Source organism: Lissotriton vulgaris, unplaced genomic scaffold, assembly GCF_964263255.1.
Source record: "Lissotriton vulgaris unplaced genomic scaffold, aLisVul1.2 SCAFFOLD_1042, whole genome shotgun sequence".
NCBI classification, from domain to species: Eukaryota; Metazoa; Chordata; class Amphibia; order Caudata; family Salamandridae; genus Lissotriton; species Lissotriton vulgaris.
Window position 1 is genome coordinate 291,618 of NW_028247594.1, and position 10,232 is coordinate 301,849.

Below are 10,232 nucleotides of genomic sequence, written 5' to 3' on the forward strand. Positions count from 1 at the left end.
AGAGCCAAATTCATATATTATCAAACAGCCATTTATTTTTCAACTGAGTGGGTTAACGTACATATGCTGGTCTGCTGCATATTAAAACATCTACATGTGAAAAAAGGTTCAGCTTGCATTTGGGAATATAATAATGAGAACACATTTGTTTTAAAAGCACACGGTTGCCGTTCACTAATTAAAAGCACATGTTACCATGCACTGTCGGGCAAGATTGATTATTCTCAACCTGTGATCATTGCAAAACACCGGCCAGCACATTCCTTTCTAGATGGAAAATCCTCAAAGAAATAATTAATAAAAACAGCCCGTAGCGCGCGCACACCAACTGGGCCATCTTCTAATATTTCACTCATTTTAAATCATGCATTCAAAAATAATTCTCCACACGTCTGTGGATGCATATTAAGTAGCACATTTAAAAGAACACAGCTCTCTCCGTGCAAACCCTTATCTCAATCCGACTGGTTGATTTATAATTTACCGACCTCTAAGAGTCAGACACATGAAGTCATCCGTTCCAAGGCAAACCCACACAAATTCGTAGACGCATTTCAAAAAGAATGTTAAATGAACAGAGCCCTACGCTCAGCACAAGATGTTACCTTTCCTTAAAGAAGCTGACAAAGCACGTAGGCAGACCCAGGAACCAATAAAAGTCAAATCAAACCATCAATCATCAAAATATTCACTGACTTTTAGAGTCAGCTCAAATAACCATGCATGTTAAACAGCATGTTAAAATAAATACTGCCATCTCAATTCAAGATATTAACCCTTTGGCAGCTCAAGCACAATCATTCCCCAATGTCCGCGGATACATGGGAAAGTCATGAGCTCATCTCTCCACGTTTACAGATAACACGTACGCACATCTACAAAACAATTTCTCCAAGCATTTGAAAGAGAACCAGCTCTCTCCTACCTAACGCAACAATAACATGCTCTATCCAAGCCATAACCACATGGCGCTATTCATAAGCCACATTTACAAGACAAGTCAACAAGTTCAAAAAATGACACGCTCCTCACAAGGAATATATGCAAGGCGCAATTCACAAGCAACACAACAAGTCAAAATGAGAACATGCTCCTCACAAGCCACATTAGCATGGCGCTATTCACAAGCCATATTTACAAGGAGCTATATACAAAGAACACCACAAGTCATATTACATTGAATACATTTTACATAGCACAGCATAAGCAGACGCAGCAAGCAATTTAATGGACAATTTTAAAGCATTTTTACACACATTTATACAATTGGACCATCACAAAGATGTTACTGGCTCCCTCATGTAATGCCATCCTTCAACCCTGACAGTTCAAACACCAAAACGAAAACCATTCCTTCCACCCTGAATAAACCAAATGCCATGATGTAATGCAATCTCCTCACACTGCAACTGTTCAAGCCCATAGGTCACACAGGCTACATAAACTGCAAGATTACGCCAGATGGAACCGGCGATCAGGGCACTCCCTCACAACACATGGGAAACTATCCAAGCACATGGCCAGGTCACACAGGATTCGTAAGATGCCGACTACGCCAGATGTAATGTCTGGCGCTCAGGGCACTCCCTCACAACACATGGGAAACAATCTAAGCACATGGCCAGGTCACACAGGATTCGTAAGATGACGACTACGCCAGATGTAATGTCTGGCGCTCAGGGCACTCCCTCACAACACATGGGAAACAATCTAAGCACATGGCCAGGTCACACAGGATTCGTAAGATGACGACTACGCCAGATGTAATGGCCGGATTTTCTGCTTAGATGGGATCAGCCCATAGGGGCCCCTCTAACCCAGCCAGAACGTAACCACATCCCTCCTCAGCACCATCTATCCAGGCACCTGGGTACCTACCTGAGGATGGGGAACTCGCAATATACAAGCTCATATTATCAGAAACACCACTAAATCTATAGGGGTACTAAGAATACTCACTGATTACTAAGGATATCCATGCCCTACACCACACTCATACCTTATAGTCTCGCGGCCACTCAGACCCAGACTAATCTACCCTGGGGCAGATATGACACACAATCTGGCGTGTCTACACACATGGGTCTGCAGCCCCAGTGCTCTCATTTTCCAAACGGTCCACAATCAGGCGAACCTCCACACTGTGTCCCCCCAGTGCTCTCACTTATACACACGGTCCACAATCCAGCGAACCTCCACGCTGGTCTCCTCCCCAGCGCTCTCATTAACGCCACTTACCAATGACGACCACTTTCCTATGAATACCTTCAGCTCTCTATCTCTTTATGTTGGGAAGTCACTCTCTCTATTCACTAAGGGCTCGCTACTACAATAATAGGTCAATATGTATACACTTTATCCCTTAGTTGCAGGTCTCCTATCTCCCTAATTACTCACTATTACTTACCTGATCAGGGGTAACATCTGTTCAAACAGTAATACCTGGCTAGGAAAACAAGGCTACCCCCACTGTATGGGGACAAAGGATATACACCACACTAGTTCACTAATTAAATGGGGTCATTTTTATTTCAACAATATAGACACATACACAGATCTGTATTATAATGGATACATCCACATGTAACTGACAAAGACTATAGATAGAGCACACCGCTGCAAGGAAAAGGATTAGCAATACAATAGCCTAGGGAATAAAGACAAGATTAAGATGTAAGTGTAAAGTAAACTAATATGACAGGACCGATATCACCTGATTAGTGTGAAGTCTTGTTCTAGCTGTCATCTGGGTTCCTCTCTCGTCTGTGCCTTGGCTCATCTCAGACTCTCTCTCTCTCCTGCACTCTTGGATACACCTCTGCGCTGATCACTGTGCACTGGACTCCTCTCCCCCACGAACTGTCTCCACCTTCCAGCTTCAGTCTAATGGTTTCTGCCGCTCTGATACTCGTTCGCTCCACTAGCTTGTTCACTCTGTTTTAAATGTCTCTGTGCCAATGTCCAATTAACTCCAGCTGCTCCCACAGGTTAATCCACGATAACTTCAGTCTCTTCTAAAAGGCATTACTTCAGACTCCAGCTATTCACACCTCCTCCTGATAAGTAACTGCTTCTGACTGCTTCCTTCAGTTCCAGCTCACTGACTGTCTGTTTGTCTTCTCTCTGTTCCAAGCATTTTCTGTCTCTTCTCCTCTTGCAATTCCACTCCTCCAACTCTACCAACACTCTCTGCTCCTCCAATTCATCTCAGCTCTCTCTAGCTTGAACCCTCTCTCTCTCCTACTCCAACAGCTCCTCACTCTTCTACCACTCCAGCTTGACTCCTCACCGCTCCTCCAACTCAACTCGACTGACTGACTCCGCCTCTGCACTTCACTAATATAGAATGCTGTTTCCTCATGGAAAGTTCCAGCCATCAGCCTGCCGCCCACCAGATCTCTGCACCACTTCGCATCAAGGACACACACCCAGCTGGCCAGCCTTTTGTGGTGTCTTCGACACAGAGAATAATACAGCCTACCGATAAGGGCTGGCCCAGACCGGTTCTCTCCAAGTGAACAACAGCTTTAACTGTAAACTTTACCTTTACCCTTGAAGCCTCTCAGCTCCATCAAGATGGAGTCCCTCTAGTTCTAGGCCTGTAGGCCTGAAAGGGATGAAATACCCCTTAGCTCTGTCAGAATACCTACATAAACCATACCAATGTGTAATATAAAGTCAGGACCACAGGATCCAACCTCTACTATAAGCAAAAATAACAGGCCAAAGCCAATAGGCAATAGATGGCCTCTTCTAGGTCTGGAAGAAAGGGCTTAAAAGGGCCAACACAAGCTAAGAATACCTATCCTAGATGTGAGCAAGATCAAAGTCTATATCACTGCTAAATAGAGCCAAAAACCCTGTCAAGACAGTGGGCAAAATGGCACCTATCACCATTGTTGAAACACATAGTTAACCGAAATGAGGAATACAGTGAGAATGCATGGATTTTTGGCTATTTAGTGCAATAGTGCCTTGCAATTGTAGAAAGAGTGTAGTGTGCCCTTATCCAGAGACCAAGAAAGTGAATTAAATGAAAATTGTGAGAAGAAAAAGTAGGTCAGATGTTAAGGGGAGGGGGTCTGGGAAAAGGAGGTGGCTGCTACAGTAAAGTTCAGTTAGTCAAAGGCAGGTTAGAGGTGGATACTCATTGCTTCATCAGCATTCAGACTGTTAGGTGTCTTACAGGCGAGTAGGATTATATATCTGGATTCTAGTCTTCTAAGTGCTAGTTGTCAGTTACCTCCCCTGATGTTCTTTTTGACACTGTCTATGACAAAGTATGTCAGATCTTCTGCTCTACCGCCATGGTGTGTGTTTATGTGGCATGCTACAAGGTATGCAGGATTGTCATTGCCAATTGCTCGCAGGTGTTGCAGTATCCTCACATGCACGAGATGGATGGTGCTCCCTACGTAGTTTTTATTGCAGGTGCATCACAGTACGTACACCGCGAAATCTGTTTTGCATGTGTAATTTTCCCTGATTTCAAGTGGGGTCTTCCTGAGAGGTCGGGAGACTTTATTTGTATTCATGCTGTGTCTGCAGGCTTTGCACTTAGTGCACTTGTCAAAGCCATTCTTGCATTTAAGTCAGGTGGAGCCCTTATCTTGAAATGGCGCATTAGTCACTAGCTCTTTCTTAATTGATTTTGCTCCCCTGAAAGTTAGTTGTGGTAGTTTAGCACAAGCAGGGCCTATGGTGGGGTCACTACGCACAATAGGCCAATGTCTATAGAGGATCTTGCGTAGTTTAGAATGGTATGTGTTATACCCTGTAATCAGTCTGTCAGGATTACGCTCCACAGGATCCGATCGTTGCTCAAAGGGGTCCACCTCCTTATGTTACCAACTCCCCGACTTATAGCAACAAGGAGTTCGAACCATAAGGCGAGGGATAAACAGGGTAGGGGGAGGAACTGCGGGAATTTTAGGCTCTGAAAGACACAAACATGAGACACAGTTATACACCATTAGTAACTCAAAATGCTACTCTCATTATGATCTCACTAGAATGCTGAAATACCTGAATGTAACCAGAAGCACGCCTTCATTCAGAACCATCCAAAGTAAGAAAAGCAGTTCCTTATAAAAGTATCAGAAATGAATAGGCCTTGCCCCAAAGTCCAATGACAAGAGAACAAAGCTTTCTCTGATTGAGTATTGTCACTTCATACCATCCAGAGGAGAAACAGAAATAAACGATTTGCATGAAAACACAGGAATCAAACAGCTCTAGGAATATTTTATCCTCATAATCCTCATAGAGTCTTGTAAATCCTGTTATAGAACAAACATATCTATATACATACGGTAGCCTGTAGCAAACACTACTGAACTCCGCTGTACCACTCTGGAAACGGAATAAGAAAGGAAAGGAACCCGGTAGCTAGTGGCCAACCCGACTCATGTAGCTCCGCGTTACTAATCGAGATAGATATCAGCTCCGGCAAACGGTAGCGCATGGCAGAACAGCACACACTACGCTCCGCTGCCTATATCAAAGAACACCGGAATTCTCCACAGCAACACATAGTAAACAACCACTGTGCTCCGCAGCTACATGCAACAATACTGGGTCGGGTTCGGAACGGTAACGCGTGGTCGGCTGACACACAGCGTTCCGTTCTCTCGTTAAGCGCAGCCGCACTTAACCGAACTCACCGATCCAAAGGCACAGTCAAGAAGCAGGATTCCTCGCAAACCGTCACCAGCAGGATCCTAAGAAGACAGCGAGGCAAGGAAAACCTCGACGCAGGAATCCAACACAGGATACAGAATTACGCGCATCCGCCTCAGCGCGCTTCCCCGTTAAGTACCTCCCTTCAGCAAGGATCATGGGAGTTGTAGTTTTACACGTCAGGCAGGCGCACTCGCTCGTGAATTCTGACACAGTCTTGGTGTGCCTTCTGATTGTTTGCTAGATATTAGTTTACTGCCACTGGGATTGCGAATGAGATCTTCCCTGTTCTTGGTCATACATTTCTGTTCTGCTTTTGCAAGGGTTTTGGTCTTGTACCCTCTGTCTCGCAATCTGCAAAAAAGACCCTCTTTAGATTTATTAAAGCTTTCTTCAGGGCTGCAATTGTGCTACATTCTAAGGCATTCAGCATAAGGAATACTTGTTATCAGGCTAGTGGGGTGGAAGCTCTCGGCATGCAGGATGGCATTTCCTGATGTTGGTTTCCTGTAGGTCCTAGATTGTACCTTATTGTCACAGACATAGAGTTCCAAATCAAGGAAGACAATGGTATTTTTGCTGGTGGTGCAGGTACATTTCAAATGAAGTGCATTATTATTGATTTCATTGGCAAAGTCAATTGCGCTCTGTTCACTACCCCTCCATAGGATGAAGATGTCGTTGATGTAGCAACAGTAGAGTGCTACATTGTCTGACATTTGGGTGTTGTGTGTCTTCATGAGTACTTGCTCCTCCCACTAGCCCATATGCAAATTAGCATAGCTGCGGGTGAAGCAAGAGTCTGTCAAACATAAAAGTGTTGTTCTCAAGACACCATTCTGTCATTTGTAACAGCATCATGGTATGTTGGTAAAGTCCTATATCTATGGTGCCCAAGTAATGTTTGAGAGGATTTAAGCCATCACTATGTCTGATGCTTGTGTAAAGACATTGTACATCAAGTGTAACAAATACATAGTCATCATGCCAATTACAGTCAAAGATTTTGGCCAGGAAATCCCCAGTGTCCCTTATGTATACAGGTAGACTTTGCACAGATGACTGGAGGAAAAAGTCAATTAACTTGCAATCGCTGATATAATAGGTCTGCCCGGCGGGCATTGCTCATTCTTGTGAATCTTTGGGATCAGATAGAGTTGCGGTGTCACTGGGTAATTGTTTTTCAAAAATTCAAACTCATTTGTTTATATATGTATTTATGTGTATATATACACATATATAAATGCATATGCATATATATATATATATATATATATATATATATATATATATATATATATATATACATATATATATGTATATATATATATAAAATATATTACCTACTGGCTATCGCCAGTAGGTATATATAGTTAGGATTTTTTCTCTATGGGACTTTTGAAAATTCTATGTCTAATAACTTTGGCGTTTGTGGACGGAATCGGCTGAAATTTTCAGGAAAATGGCACATTTTGTTTCTGAGCAGCCCCTGAAAATTTGGGGGGGTTCGTCAAGGAGGGGCCGAGAAAAAAGGGGGGTCCCAAAACGCGTTTTTCCCATGTTAATTTCCATAGGGCGTTTGGCCTCACTTTTAGCTCGAACGGCTGAATGGATTTGCACGAAACTTGGCAAAATTGTAGGGACTGTTAGCCCGATGTGCCTTTGCTGGGTCTCAATATATGTGCTCCAGTGGATTTTGAGAAATTAACGTTTTAAAAAATTTATATATCTGTGACAGCGTCCCAGATAGCGCTCCAGATCGCGTACTTTTCGCGTCACGGAGCTTTGCGAAGCGATGCTGATTGGCTCTCTGGTGTCTGTCAACATTCTAAACAGTCTGGAGCGGCCGCCATCTTGTCTCTCGGTAGGATCGAGAGACAAGAAGAGGTGAAAAACGAAGGGGGAATTTAATGAAAGGGGGCAAGGTAGACCCCTCTTGACCCCCTAGGAATGATGTTGGGGTTATTAAATGGTCCCATGGGGAAAATTTAAAAAATTTGATTTTTCACGGTAGAAGCGCTTCTCGGTTCGCAAATTAACGGCTGAATGGATTTGCACGAAACTTGGCAAAATTATAGGGACTGTTAGTCCGATGTGCCTTTGCTGGGTCTCAATATATGTGCTCCAGTGGATTTTGAGAAATGAACGTTTAAAAAACAGGTATATCTGTGACAGCGTCCCAGATAGCGCTCCAGATCGCGTACTTTTCGCGTAACGGAGCTTTGCGTAGCGAAGCTGATTGGCTCTCCGGTGTCTGTCAGCATTCTAAACAGTCCGGTGCGGCCGCCATCTTGTCTGTCAGTAGGATCGAGAGACAAGAGGAGGAGAAAAACGAAGGGGGAATTTAATGAAAGGGGGCTAGGTAGACCTCTCTTGACCCCCTAGGAATGATGTTGGGGTTATTAAAGGGTCCCGTGGGGCAAATAATAAAAATTTGATTTTTCGCGGTAGAAGCGCTTCTCGGTTCGCAAACTGGTAGCGAAACGTGAATTCGCCATTTTGTGTTTCGATTTCATTAAATTACTAGGTATAAGGGGGTACGGGAGACGTATCCTGACCCCTTTTGTTTTCTGAGGGTGGCTGAGGAGGCTCATATATGTTGATACATGTCGGCTGTGCGTGAGCGTTTTTTTTTTTGTTGCGTGACGTCTGTTAATGTTCGATTCGATGGAAATCAGGAAGTGTTGACCGCCATTTTGTCACTGCGAGTAAATATTTTGTTTTAAATATTTGTTATAAATTAATCCTTATTGATAAACATTGTCTGCGCCATCTTGTCTTTTTTGCAATGCCACACTTTTGTTGAGCACGGCAGCCATTTTAGATGCCTTGACCAGACCCACTCTCTGCACGCCGCCGATCCTCAGCATGGCTCCTCACCCTCGCAAGCATCTCCCCCACGCACTGGTCACCCCCGCTCTCTCTCTCATGCATGGGCCAGAAACCTCCTCCCATGTGCGCTGCTCTTCCCTGAGAATCACACCCTGTGCCCGCCCGACACCACCCTTTCACCCTATTCACTACCGCACCCTCTGACACTCCTCTTCCTCTGTGTCCGATTGTCCAGGCCGGTCCCAGGCTATCACCTAGCCCTGCAGATGTAGTTTATGGCCCCAGCTGTAGAGAATCACCCCTCTTCAAAGGAGTTACAGTAGATCAAGGCCCCCACCCGATGAGATCCGTCACACCACACGCGTTCCTACTATCTGATAACCATCCTGTATTGTGCTTGGGGAGGGGATTCTCACTGTGAGGGTGTGTGGGACCGAGCCTGAAGCGGAAGATTCCAGAGATGCCTCTTTGTACATCAAAGTTTTTACAATTATGTGTCACATTAAAAATATATAGCACTCCAACAAAGTAGAAGGAAAATAACACTTTAATAACTTATAAATATATAGAACGCAACAAAAACAGTAAATACATTTAAACATTTTTTAAAAAAAGAAGCAACAATGGTCAGTAGCTGTGTTTTGTGCGAATAGTCCCAAGGCAGCACAACGTGCTGAGTTCTGGAGGGCACCCAGGTGATGTTACCTGGGTGCCGCACTGGTTTTTGGTATCTTACAATGCAGCTCCGAAAAACGGCATGGGGCGTCCCGGGGGGTGCGCGGGGAGTCCTCGTCAGTAGCGGTCTGTTGTGCGAATAGTCCCAAGGCAGCAGAACGCGCTGAGATGTGGATGGCACCCAGGTGATGTCCAGTAAGTTGTTGCACTGGTTTTGTCATCCTACAATGTTGCTCCGAAAAACGTCGTGGGGCGCCCCGGGGGGGGGGGGGGGGGGAGGGGGCGTGAACGGGTCTCCCCAGGTGGAGGCTCGTCGGCTGTACTGGGGCGCCCCTTTACCGTTTCAGTTGCCATTCCACCCGCTTTTGCTACACTGTGCCTCATCCGCCATTCAGCTGTTTATCGCCCGCTCTTGCGGCTACAGCGTCTCGCTCACCATGTAGTTGAGTTGCGCCCACTCTTGCGGTGCAGCGATAGGCGGCTGCCACAGGACTCTTAAAATGGCGGCCGGCTCTTCGGATTTGGGCCTGGTCCACTAACATGGCCCTGGGACACCTTGGAACTCGGACGTCCCCTGAGCCTTGAAGATTTTACAAAAGTCTTGGAGGCTCCCGACTCCTGCAGGCTTCCGGTGGGGAGCGGCTGCCATGATTGCTCGCGGAATGACCACGACGGAGCCACAAGATGGTGGTGCTCTCAGGCTGACACCAGCTTTAGTCTGAAACATCTAGAAACAAGGTGGGGCTTTCATCGTTTGGGAAAAAAAAATGTTTTAATCCAACGAAAAGTGATATTTTTAGGTCATATGATCAAGCCTTCCATCATTAGGAAACCAAAAGTAAAATGAACCAATGAAAAGTTTTATAAAGAAGTCACATGACCTGTTATGCTTACGTTACGCGCTGCTATAAAAAGCGTAGAAAATCCGTTGGCACGTGAGGCGGCGTCAGTAGCGGACCGATGTGCGAATAGGCCGAAGGCAGCAACACGCCGAGATCCGGATGGCACCGAGGTGGTGTCCAGCAAGTTGCACTGGTGTGGCCATC